A 14,089-nucleotide genomic window follows, 5' to 3' on the forward strand; every position below is an offset into this window, starting at 1 on the left:
CCATTCAACATATAACAATGTTAATATAGCACAACGTTCACGCACATTTCAAAGGCACCATAACTCCAACATTCAATAGGAACCAATGTACATATACACCAACACACAACTTCCAAGATTGATTCAACAACTTTCAAAATTAGTTGGACATATTCCAAAAGTTTTGCATAGATTTAACATACAGTATAGTTTACCACCATAAACGCATTGTGAACAGTGCAGAGTATTGAGTTCAACAACCATAATCAACGCGCAGAGGAGAAATACACCAATCCACAATCACAGTCTTGCCTTCAATTCATTTCAGCCTCTAGAGCGGTGTACACACACACACACACCAAAGTATTCAATGCAAAAAGTAGAGAACGCGTTCTCGATGTCAGGGAATAATGAAGGTAAATAGGAGTTACAGGACCACAAGGAGGCTAAAAAAGGGCTCTGGCTCTGATACCATGTCAGGCCAAGAGGTAACTCCTCAATGCAAATTGCATTTCTTCATTAAGATTGCTCATGGTTATATACAAGGAGGGAGAGACTCTTGGGCTTCACCTCCCAGTGTCTCTTCATTTTTCTATTCTCCATTATTTACAAATGTTCACCCAATCCTAATGATTAGGTGTCAACATGGATTAATTATTTTTCCACACTCAAATATTTAGCTATGGTGTCTAGGTATGAGGTACCACGCACTAAAATATTTTTTACATAAGATTTTACAAATTCAACCCTCAAAGGGGGATACTCATTCGTTATAGACCCTCATAATACTTACCCAATTCTGCGACACAATATGATCTAGTAGACCAAGTGATTTGTAATAAAATAATTTAGCCAATTGGTTTAAATTATTCCCAAATCACTTTTACAATAGACTTGACTAAAACACTAGGACTCATCGAAGACTTCGACAATAAATTCCAACCTAGCTTTGGGGTTGAGGCTGGAGGGAAAAACTCTATTGATCATCTTCGTTTAGAAACACAAATAATGAGTGAGACGAAAAACCTCCTAGGATGAAATTCGTTGCCAAAATCATAGGCTTACCTAGGTTGTTACATAATTAATAGTTGTAAGCATCATTTACATTACAAATTTGCAAAATGGGTTTACAATGACATAATAGACTGTTGGTTGATGATTCTGAATTTCGAAAAATTTGGCACAGCTGCATCCTTGGAGCTATGACAAAATGTGTGCAACAAAGCCCTAATCCACCTAGAAGTGAGTCCTTTTGAACTATGGCATAGATGGTATGGACACCTTCATTATAAGATTTTTCCATCTCTAAGTTAAATGGTCAATGACATCCTTGATTTGAAAGAAGAACACGGAGGGAACTGTAAAGGATGTGCTCTAGGCAAGAACGTAAATAAACCATTTGCAAGTAGTGACACCAGATCTAAGGACATTTTAGATCTCATACACTTGGATGTATGTGGACCTATGGCAGTCAAGTCTCTTGGTGGGCATCAATATTTTGTAACCTTCATTGATGATTTCTGAAGGAAGACTTAGTTATACTTTCTCAAGAAAAAGGATGAGGTATTTGAAAAGTTTCAGGAGTTCAAGAATGAAGTGGAGAATGTAACTGTGCGAAAGATCAAAATTCTGAGGTTGGAAAATGGTGGCGAATACACCTCCAAATAGTTAATAGCTTTTTGCAAGGAAGAAAGAATTAGAAGGCAGCTCATTGTTCCCTATAACCCTGAACATAATGGTGTGGCAGAAAGGACGAATAGAAATATTGAGAAATGTGTCAGGGCTATGCTACATGATCAAGATCTCCCTCAATTCCCATGGGGAGAGGCATGTATGACAACTGTTTACTTGTAGAACTGAAGTCCTCACAGGATTCTCAACAACATGACTCTGGAAGAAGCATTTATAGGAAAGAAGGCAAGTGTGGATCATCTTTGAATATTTGGATTTCCTGTGTATATTCATATACCCACGGACAAGAGAAAGAAGTTATGTCCTACCAGTCTCAGGGGAATCTTTGTTGGGTACAGTGCTTCATCTAAAGCATACAAAATCTATATTAAGGAGGACTGTCGAATTGAGGTAAGTAGTGATGTCATCTTTGATGAGAGTATAACTTACAAGAAATCGAAGGATGGTCCAATTGACTTTGATGAAGAAGAGATACCTATTTTTGAAGATATCTCGAGGGACAATGATGCTCAAGATCGAACACCTGCTAAAGAAGACGTTGAAGGTCCTAGTGAGCCTATACAATAAGTGATTATTCCAGAAAATAACAAGTGGTCTGCTTGGTTGAGAACTACTCGACAAAAAGCAGAAGGATATCCAACATCTGGGACTATCAGCGAAAGTAAAAGGCCTAAGAGGTATTTTGGGTATGTTGCATATATGACAAAACTTATTGAAGCAAAACCTTCCTCCTATGAAGATGCAGCTAAATATCAAGAATGGAGGAATGCTATACATGCAGAATACTAGTCCATAATGAAGAACGATGTTTGGGAAAATGTCCCTAGGACAAGTGACAAGTCTATGGTCACTTCAAAATGGATTTACAAGATAAAGCATGTTGCAGATGGGAGCATCGATAAATACAAAGCAAGGTTTGTAGCAAGAGGCTTCTCACAAAAAGAAGGGATTGATTACGAGGAGACCTTTGCTCCCATAGATAGATATACAACAATAAGATCGCTTGTCTCGTTAGTTGCTACGATTGGATGGAACATCCATCAAATGGATGTCAAGACAACTTTCTTGAATGGGACCATTGATGAGGAGGTTTACATTGAGCAACCTCAAGGATTTGAAATAAATCAGAGTGAGACTCATGTTTGTAGGTTGAAGGAATCTCTATATGGCTTAAAGCAAGAAGTTAGAGCTTGGTATGCGAGGATGGATGCATACTTGTTAAGACTTGGTTTTATCAAGAGTACTGCAGATCCTAACGTATATATCAAGGTGGTCCAAGTTGAACCAATTATCATACTCTTGTATGTGGATGATCTACTAGTCACAGGTGTAGAGAATCAGATTCAGGGATGCAAGAAGCAGCTAACAGTGAAGTACAATATGAAGGATCTTGGGATTATGCATTATTACGTGGGACTAGAAGTATGGCAAAAGCTAGAAGAGATATATCTTGGTCTAGGTAAATATGTGATCACGATACTTTAGAAGTTTGGCATGATGGATAGCAAGCATATGATGACTCCTATGACTACAAACTTAAAGAAGTTGAGTTCAGAGCCTAGTCTCGTACATCCTACTTGCTACAGATATTTGATTGGGTCTTTGATGTATCTGGTGAATACGAGACCAAACATTTGTTTTGCAGTGAATGTCCTCAATCAGTTTCAGATGGAGCCAAAACATGATCATTGTATTGCAGACAAGCATATCTTAAAATATTTGTGTGGAGTGATACATCATTCCCTCTGGCATACTGATAATGAAATCCAACTCATGGGATATACAGATGCAGATTTGGGTGGCAGTGAGATAGACAAAAGAAGCACAACAAGTGGATGCTTCAGCCTAGGGTCTTCCATGGTGTCATGGATGAGTAGAAAGCAGGATACAATTTCTTTGAGCAGTGCTAAAGCTGAATATGTTGCTGCAAGTGAGGACTGTTGGGAAGCAGTTTGGCTTAGGAAGTTGTTATCAGACTTATTTGAAGGACCGCTTAGCCCTATATGGATGCATTGTGATATTGAGAGTGGCATAAGATTGATAGAAGACCCGATGTTTCATGCTAGAACAAAGTGTATAAACAGTAAGTACCACTGCGTCAAAAGTTTGGTAAGAGATGGGGTCATGGAACTACACTATCTACCTACAAATGAACAGGTACCCGACATATTGACTAAAGCGTTACCAAACAAGAAGCTTGAGTACTTGAGAGGTAAGTTTGGTTTGGTGGACATCTCTTCACTAATTGAGAGGGAGTGATGTTGGATAGTTCTTGTCTTTATGGGTCAAGCACTAGACTAGGACTAATAGCCGTAAGTCTTATAATTAATGAATGAATTGAATTGATTTACAATGAGCAATGAAGCTCAATAAATAATACAAATGTATTTACAAAAATTTCAGGTTTCTACTAAGAAATAGAAACAACAAGTTTCTAATAAGAAACTGCTAATAAGATCACATACGATCTTATCTACATAAATGAGCATTAAACACTGAAATAGTATTATTCTAATACCCTCCCTTAATGCTCAATCTATTTACTAACTTATCAGGACCAAGGGGCTTGGTGAAGATGTTTGCTAGCTGCTCCGTGGTGGGAACATACAGTAACTGAATGGATCCGTCTTCAACAAGCTGTTGAATGTAGTGACAATGGGTTTCCACATGCTTTGTTCGTTCATGGAAGACTGGATTCTTGGCGAGTTTGAGCACTCCCTGATTATCACAGAACAAGGGAGTAGGACCTGCCTGGGAAACATGCATATCCGCAAGCATACGTCGAAGCCAAACTGCCTCACAAGATGCCTTAACTGCTCCCCGATACTCTGCTTTTGTCGAGGAGAGAGCCATTGCCTGCTGCTTCTTACTAGTCCATGTGACAGCACCGGATCCCAAACTAAACACATACCCAGTTGTAGATTTACGGTCATCAACCGAACCTGCCTAGTCGGAATCTGTGTAACCACTGAGTGTAGGATCTGAACTCCGAGTGTACAAAAGTCCATAATCAGGAGTGCCACTCACATAACGCAGCACACGCTTCGCTGCTATCCAATGATCAGCCTTAGGAGCTGTCATGAAGCGTGAAATGTAGCTCACTGCAAAACTGATATCAGGTCTAGTGGCAGTAAGGTAGATGAGGCTGCCCACTAATTGCCTGAATAAAGATTCATCCACAAGTGGTGAGGATGATTGAGCTGAAAGTTTGAGCCCTGGTTCCATAGGAGTCGTGGTAAGTTTGCAATCTTGCATTCTGAACTTGTCCACAAGACTTCTGGCATACTTGGACTGAGAGAGAAAGATGTTGTTCTCAGTGTGCTAGACTTCAACCCCCAACAGTAATGAAGAAGTCCCAAATCTGTCATATCAAAAGTGCTGCACAAATCCTATTTGATCCCATGGAGCAAATGTGTTGAACTGCCAGTGATGATAAGGTCATCCACATATACAACCACAAACAAAATATCATCACCAGTATGTTTGATATACAGGTTTGCATCAGATGGACTCCGCTGAAAGCCATGATCTGTTAGGTAATTATCAATTTTTATGTACTATGCCCGAGGGGCTTGTTTCAGACCATAGAGTGCTTTGACTAATCTACAGACTTTCTGTTCTTCACCGACAACCTTGAATCCTGGAGGCTGCGTCTTGTAGACTTCTTCCTGTAAATCACCATTCAGAAAAGCACTCTTTACATCCATCTGATGGACTTTCAAACTGAACTGAGCTGCTAAGGCAAGGACCAGCCGTATGGTACGCATCTTGGCTATAGGAGCAAAGGTCTCCTCATAGTCTATGCCTTCCTTTTGTGAGAACCCTCGAGCAACAAGGCGAGCCTTATACTTGTCTAGGGTTCTGTCAGCTTTGTATTTCACTTTATACACCCATTTGCAGCTAATGGGCTTCTTCCCTGCAGGAAGATCAGAAAGGGTCCAAGTGTGATTCTTCTGAAGACTCTAGAATTCAACTTCCAAAGCCTGTTCCCACTCAGGTATATCCTTAGCCTCTGAATAGGTTTGAGGCTCAAAAACACTGTGTAGGTTAGCCATAAGAGAAAAATTTATTGTAGGCTGCTATTTGCTCTTATTTCTGGAAGTTCTACCTTCAAGGAGCTCATTATCCCAGAGATCACCAATAGTTTTTGCCCACCATTTAGGCTGGAGAGTAGAAGAACCAATATGTGGAGTAGGTGGAGGAGGCTCAGGAACAACAAGAGCAGCGAGAGGAGGATTAGTTTCCGGAGGGAATTTAGGTAGTGCAACATCAAATACTGATGCTGCATCATCCCTCCATTAGTTGGACCTAACGAAAGAAGAACACTGTGAGGCTGATCCTCAGAACACTGCTCAGAAGGAGGAGACTGAAAGAACCCTCTATCTTCATCAAAACTATGTCCCGACTGAAGATAAGACGATCAGTGCCTATATCTATCAGCGTATAGGCCTTGTGGTGATCACTGTACCCTGTCATCATGAGTTTTTGGCTTTTGGAATCCAACTTAGAGCGATTAGTAGCTGGAATCCAAACATATGCAATTGAGCCAAACACTTTGAGGTGGCTGATCTTAGGTTTACGGCTAGACCAAACCTCTTCTGGAGTCTTCCCCTTAACAACCTGAGTAGGTGATCGGTTAAGAAGATAGAGTGTAGTAAACACTGCTTTAGCCCAAAATTTGTTCGTAACACTCTTGTGTTGTAACATGGAACGAGCCATTTCAACAACCGTACGGTTGCGATGTTCGATAACACTGTTCTGCTGAGGAGTGTAGGGTGTAGTTAATTGGTGTTTTATGCCATGGGTATCACAGAAGTTGGAGAAAGCAGAGGAACAAAACTCCCCTCGTTATCTGTCCTAAGAGTTATGATATTACAACCAAACTCTTTTTCAACTAAGGACTTAAACTTCTGAAAGATACTAAATACATCAGATTTATGTTTTAGAAAGTACACCCATATCTTTCTATTAAAATCATCTACAATAAGCAAAAAATATTCGCAATGAGTAACTGAAGATGTATTTATAGGACCACAAATATCAGCATGAATTAACTGGAGTACCTTAGATGCGCGTCAAGATTCTCCATCCTTGAATGAAGACCGATGTTGCTTGCCAGCTTGACAGGCGCCGCACACTCCCAAATGTTGAGTCTGAATATCAGGTAACCTTGACACAAGTCCCTCCCGAGATAGCTTTGAGAGATACTGAATGTTTAGATGTCCATATCTTTGATGCCACATAGTGCTGATGGGAGAAACACGAGCTGCTAGAGCCACTTCTGAAGAATCACCATTGTTAAGAACCCTGTATAGGCCATGATCTTCTAGGCCAACAACAACCGTAAGATGAGTTTCCCTGTCAATAATGGAACACTTGTGCGCACTGAACACCACATCAAGCTGAGGAGAGTTCCTCATAATCTGGCTGACAGACAACAGATTAATTTCCATACCAGGAACATAGTACACATTCAGGGAGATGAGTGTGTGCCCATCAGACTGGATTTGAACTGTACCTCTACCAACCACTGTGTACTCTTCACCTCCGCCGAATACCATGGAATCACTGAAAGATGAGAAGTCAATAAACCAGTCACGCCTGTGAGAGAAATGACGTGATGCACCAGAGTCAATGTACCAGGTAGAAGACGGGGCATGATCTAAGGACCTCTTAGCCATAAAGGCATAAAAGGCAGATTCCTTCTACTCGGAATGTTCTGCAACATTCGCTTTCTGATGAGACCCTCCCTGCTTCTTCTGTTTAGAAGCAATCCTCTGTCGGCAATCTTTCTTCATGTGGCCGAACTTGTGACAATAATTACACTGCACATTTTTCTTCTTACCAGGATTAGAAGGCTCAGAAGAACCTTTCTGCTGAAAGGACTGATATTTGGCAACAAAAGCATTTTTTGAGGAGGCTGATGAAGTACCACTACCAAACTGCTGTTTCCAACGATCTTGCTGCAGGAGTTTGGTGCATAACTCCGGAAACTTTAGATCAACATTAGTGGACGTAATGTTGAGTGTTTCTATGAAATGCTCATAAGGTTTTGGTAGACTTTTCAGAGTGATGACTACCATATCTTCTTCCTCCATGGTCTGAGCTGATCTCGAATGTCTTTAATCTTGTTAAAATGTTCCTGTAAAGACATACGTTCGTCCATCATGATGGAGAACAACTGATTATTTAGAAAGAAAGCTCTGCTCTTGTTGGATGCCTTGTGCAATTCCTTCAAATGTTGCCAGATTTCGGCAACTGTCTTGTTGGAAGGAATCTGTGGTAACTGATCATCTGTCACAGAGAGTTTGAGATGCATAACAGCTTCTTGATTTCGATCATCAAACTTATCTTGATCTGCACTAGGTGTACCAAGGCTGAGCTCTTTTCCCAAAACGAGCTGGTCAAGACGCCTATATTAAAAAATGGTCAACATTCTTTGTTTCCAGATGTTATAATTGGTGCCATTAAAGCGCTGACGGCCTTCCAACATCAGGTTGGTTAGCGAGGCCATCTGCACGTTTCCCAAGACACAGAAAACAACAAAGAAGTCGGGCATGGATTTCAATGCAGATGCTGGCTGATCTAGACAAAATCTGACAGGTGCTGGTGCAATAGAACCATAATGAAAACTCGGCTCTGCCAAGTAAACAATATGTGCCCAACTTATCAGTTCTTTTAGGGGAAACAATCATACATATGAGCGTTTTAATTGGCCACATCCAGTTGTGTTATTTCTTCTATAACACGTCCCAGTCATATGCAAATTGCACCAGTAGCTTCCACGTCCAATTGGCAAGATGGACTGATATTTAACTCGATTTCTTCAACGTCACCCCTGTATATGCAACTTTAATATACCACAGAATAATCTAGTTTTGGTGCTTGAGATGGTATGCAGCCCAAGAATGACTAGAGCATGCAGGCAACAAAGATATGACAACTCTGTCATTTTGGGAGTAGATATGCCTCTCCTTAACTCGTAGCTCAGCTTCTGCTTGATGTACGTATCCTCGCACACAAAATATAACTAGATTTGCGTTTTCGACAGAGAAGGGGATGTGACACCTGTGTCCTTATATAAATTCGTGCTAGCAGTGGTAAAACGTCTAGTGGGAAGCTTGGCCCAGCTCACTCTTCAAATTTCGTCCTCTTTCCTCCAGAAATTCGACCAAGATGGAATACGTCCTAGACTCTCTAATACTCTTTCCTTCTTTCTGAAAGAGCAACCTTCATTTAGTCGTGCTTCCGGCATTCAAATATCGAGGGGCACGGGAAGAACAATACGTAAACGTTTTCGTAGAGACCAAACAAAAGGAATCAAACCATGCCTTAAATAGATCTATTCTCAGACATCCCCTCTTTGCAGATTTAAATTCCCCGACTCGCATTGGCGTATAGTGCCCAAACCCATCCCACCAAAAAAAAATGTTCAGTGTCTGCAGACAGGTCCACGGGCTTCCTTCCACATGCCACTTCCAACAGTAGGAATCATCTGCTTATTCAAATTGGGGGGGCGCGATTCGATTTCTGAGGCATTTGCATAAGCTTCAGGCGGAAGAATGATGCAAACCACAGCAGGCGTCGACCCTCCTTTCGCAAAACCTAATCAGAACCACCAGCAGCAACAATGGTTTCAACAACAACAACAAATGGTGATGACAGACTTTGACGCCTGGAAAGGAAAAAAAATTTCAGACTCCTAGAGAACACAAAATGAAGCACGAAAATTTTCAAACGATGAAAAAATTATTTCTAAAAAATACTCGAGCTCTAATACCATAATCAATGAATGAATTGAATTGATTTACAATGAGCAATGAAGCTTAATAAATAATACAAATGTATTTACAGAAACAACAGGTTTCTACTAAGAAATAGAAACAACAAGTTTCTAACAAGAAACTGCTAATAAGATCACAGACGATTTTATCTACATAAATGAGCATTAAACACTAAAATAGTATTATTCTAATATCTTAGTGAAGGCCGTAAAGAAAGAATGGAGTCCAGAGGATTGGATAAGCATCTAGATTGGAACTTCTTATGGATTGTAGAATCCAGGGAAAGAAGTTGTTGACTGATGCTCTTTGAGGATGAGGTAGGGAATCAAGGATAAGAGTATTCTTTGAAGATCTAGGTTTGAGAATCCAAGATAAGGATAGTCCTAAAATGACATACCTTGTAGACATCCAAATGGGATATGTGCCTTGAGAGGTAGTGTGGCAGCTCACATAAAATTTCCCAGCATAATACTCATAATTAAAAATGAGTTTGTCCAGGGAAGGCCTTCAGGGACAGTGCTGGTTGCAATATAGATGCTTGGCAAAGATGGCTTATCAATCTAGCTCTTCTTATAAGTATGCTTCAAGATTGAGATTCCTTGTACCATGTAATGGGATTATGAATACCTCTCTAGTTAAGAGGGAGTGTTAAAAATTGTAACTAGGTTCGGTCTTCATAATGACGTAATTGTAATCATGACATGGTATATTCTTTATAAAGAGAAAAAAAAGAAAGAAAACTAAATTATATTTTATTTTGGAGTATGGGTTTCATACTCATGTTTGAGTCAAAAGCATGTTCTTCATGATTTTAGGTCTTCTAGGTCTTTCTAGGATAAAGAATTATATTGGTCATGTGTCATAGTCCCATTTTGACTCATTGTAATAAAGAAAAATATTTATTTTATCAAGAAAAAGCCATGGATAAGCCCAATACCAAGTCGGCCTAAAAGGAGGGAATTCGACCTTCAAGAAAGGCTATATAAAGGAGAGCAGTTTGACTCATTTGGCACACTCTCTCAAGCAAGTTCGATCTGCAATAGTGAAGGTGAAGAAGAGTAGTTGGAGGACGAAGAAGAGCAGATGAAGTCGAAGCTTGTCCAAGATAATCTTCTCTTGTCTTGCTTATAGGGTTTGTGAAGCTGCCAGTTGCAGAAGGGCCTAAATTCTGTTGTAAGAAGCTGAAATTCTGTGAAGCAGTTGCAAGGGGTCGAAGTTGCAGCATCAAAGTAGCAGTACGAAGTTTTGGAAGCTGTCTCAAGGAAGATCTTGCTGGGGGCTGGCTTGGGGCTTGGAGGATTTGTTGGCTTTGGTGTTTGGGTCTTGGAAGTCTCTTTTGTAATCAGATTCTAAAAAAGACAAGAAACATTTTCTGGGTTTTCCCCTTGGAGGGGTTTTGCCTTGGCTTGGAGCCTATATCTTGTGTACCTTGTCTTGTTGTGATCTTCATTGTTTTGGTAATTGCTTGATGAATAAAGATCTAATATAATAATAAAATGCCAACACATATCACAAGTAGTTATCAAGTTAAGGAAAATTGTTTATAATCTGCAAGTCTCCAAATTTTCCAACAAGTGAGACCCCACTTTAGTCTCCAAATTTTCCAACAAGTGAGACCCCACTTTAGTTAATGAGTTCATTCTTTATTAATCTTTACATACTCCTAGGATGCAGATGATGGATACTAAAGATGTCATTTGGGTAGATTCTTTCTTTCTGCAACTATGTCAACTACCACATTGTACTCACCTTTATATTGGAGTCTGCTATGGAATCATTTGAGCTTTCTGAATTATCGTGATTGTTGTTATGTCCCTGACAATACTAGTAGTTCTTTGGTTCTACACTTTGGCAGGGTACCCAGTTATCTTTGCACGCAGGACACTTGGGGCCTTTTTTCCAGATGTAGAATTGCATAGGTTTGGAGGTGTGTAATTATAACATCAACTGTTTTATGGGGTGAAAGCCTGATGTCGGCTGGCAATACTTTTTTTTATTTTTGTGAAATGGAAGCTTGTTATTGTCTTGCAAAACTTCTTTTTTTTTTTGAGTGAAGGATACTTGACAGTGACTTTCAAGCTTCCTTTCTGCAGGTTTAGCCTTATTTTTTTGCCTTTTCAATGGATTTTACGTTATGCATGTCTATCTTGCTTTGTATATTCTGCTTTTGGCCAACAGTATGTTTGAAGTTTGAACTAATTTATCTGTAGATAACCGTGGCAGGGGGGCTGCAAGTACTTGCAATCCACTGGTCTACTCTTCTGCTGTTTCCTCTTGTTGTAGTCAAATAAATTTCACAAAAATGCTCTCTTCATCCATTTTTTAAAACCTTTCAAAGAAGTCCTTGAACATATCTTAATTTACGGATATATTGGTCATCTGAGTTGTTGACCACATTAACCCAGTTGTTGATCACATGAACCAATCATATGCAGGGAATTCCATATGCATCGATGATATTGTAATTTTTTCATCATGTTGAGCATGCTATAACTCAATATATATTTAGTGTTATTAATCCATCCCGTACCTTTACTTTATCCTCTCTATCAAGTTTTGTCATTTATTATTATGATGTTGTGACTTTGTAAATTATCCAGCATGGTCATTAGATCATCAAGTTTATTTCTGATGATATCTCATCTATATTATCTTCGTTTCTCATTTGCATGTATTCATTCCTATCATCCATTCCCGTACTTATTAATTCCTTCCATCCCTTCTTGTTGTCCTCATTTTATTTGGTTAATTTTTTAAACAAATCTTTCAGTGCTTCATATGAATACTTTGCAATGTTCCACCAAGACTCCGGGATGGGGGGACGCAGGTGCGGGGAGACGCACAAAGGGGATGTGTGGGAGTACCCTCAAATTTTAGGGAAATTTAGGGGGACGGGGGGATGTCGAGGTATATATATATTTTTCTTTTTAAGATATATATATATATATATAGGGACGGGGTGATGTTGAGGTATATATATTTTTTTCTTTTTAAGATATATATATATATATATATATATATATATATATATATATCAAATTCATATTCTACAATGAAAGCATAAATACAATAATACATACATATTTGAATTAAATAATGAAATACATTGATCCATACTCATCATCCTTACTAATACAGACATGATTCATCCATAGACCACGAGATTCAATAATGAAATACTCTGATCCATATTCATTATTCATTATTCACCATTCTAGAATCTACATTGATTTAAAAATTAAATTCATCATTCTAGATTCTGAATTGATTTAAAATTTAAATTCATCGTTCATCATTCTAGAATCTAATTAGTACTAAGAAAAATAGACTATAATAGATACTGAAATCTAAAGCCTGGAATAGTAACTTGATATAGCTAAAACTCAAAAATAGTGGAGTGATGAGTCTAAAAGTCACTCTAAAATACACAGAGGGCTTGGTGCTCTTGATTAAATACTAATTCCATACCCCCTTGTGCATGACAAAATACAATGAAAACATTGCAATCCATCGAATCCTGAATTTCTGAAAAACTGTTAAGTCTGCTGGGTTTTGAGTGAGATCTAAAATTCTACTTTCTCCATATGAAATCCAATGAGGTCGGAACCACTCTCAAACATCCCAAGTCATTTCATGGTAATATTAAAAATTTAAGTAAAAGTGACATTCTCCTTTATTTTTCATTTTCATCCTTCTACTTTAAGAATTTAACATTACCATGAATTGCATAGCATTAGTATGGAAATATGGTCAAATACTAGGTTCTCCCTGTCATAAATCATTGTTTACAAGCAAATTTAAGTGGGGGCGCCCAGGCATCCCCCTTTTGGGGAGTCGCGTCCCCCACACTAGGGAAACGTCCCCCCTGCGTTTCCCTGTCTCCCCAAAAGGGGGACGTGGGGAAATGTTTCCCCAGACGCCCCCCCCTCCTAGGTGCGTGGGGTGCGTGCACCCGACCCTGGGGGACGCGTCCTCGTGGAACTGCTTTTTTTTTAAACATTACTGAATCCATATTTCATGTTGTTGACCTCATATTGGTATCAATTAATGTCCATTGTCATTACTAAGGTCTTCACTGTTAACCTTTTTGGGGGTTGTTTTCCTTGCTGAATCCAATTTCTATTGGACGGAACTGCATTGGCTCACTTTGAATTTTAATGATTTTTGTTTATGTTGTGTTTGGCCCAGAGAAAAGTAATTATGCCAAAATTTGTATAAATAACCCAAAAGTTTTGGTAACATCTCCCACCAAATTGCTAGGATTCTGCACCTAGGGTTTCTGTGGATCTGTTTGCTGATTTGGGCACTTTATCTGTTGTAGGCTTGTTTATAGGATTTTAGATTTAACTTTTGCACGTTGAATTCCTCCCTTCGGCAGGTAGGGTTGCTATTTTGAGTCAGTTCCTACCCGCCTGTGATGCCTTTATACAATTTCCCTGCATGGTAGCATGGCAGTTGGAGGTTTGTTGTGCATAGCTTGTGGCCAGGCCCTTGAGCGTATGGGAGACTGGATTTTCTCCTCCTGCATATTGAAACAATTTGGATTGAGCAAGCTCTGATACCCATTGTTAAGGACCTGCGCGATGAAGGATCATTACACAAGATTTACAAAGCTATATTTGCATAAATGATTT

At 39.3% G+C, this 14,089-nt stretch overlaps 1 protein-coding gene across 2 annotated transcripts in view; it reads left to right on the plus strand.

Moving 5' to 3' along the window:
* The window catches only part of LOC149143032 (uncharacterized), a 307,558-nt gene that overhangs the window by 183,461 nt on the left and 110,008 nt on the right, over positions 1–14,089 (plus strand). The gene's annotated exons all lie outside the window — the stretch shown is intronic.

This window comes from Pinus tabuliformis, chromosome X (genome assembly GCF_031772625.1).
Source record: "Pinus tabuliformis cultivar Carrire ecotype Pingquan chromosome X, CPIR1, whole genome shotgun sequence".
Lineage (NCBI taxonomy): Eukaryota > Viridiplantae > Streptophyta > Pinopsida > Pinales > Pinaceae > Pinus > Pinus tabuliformis.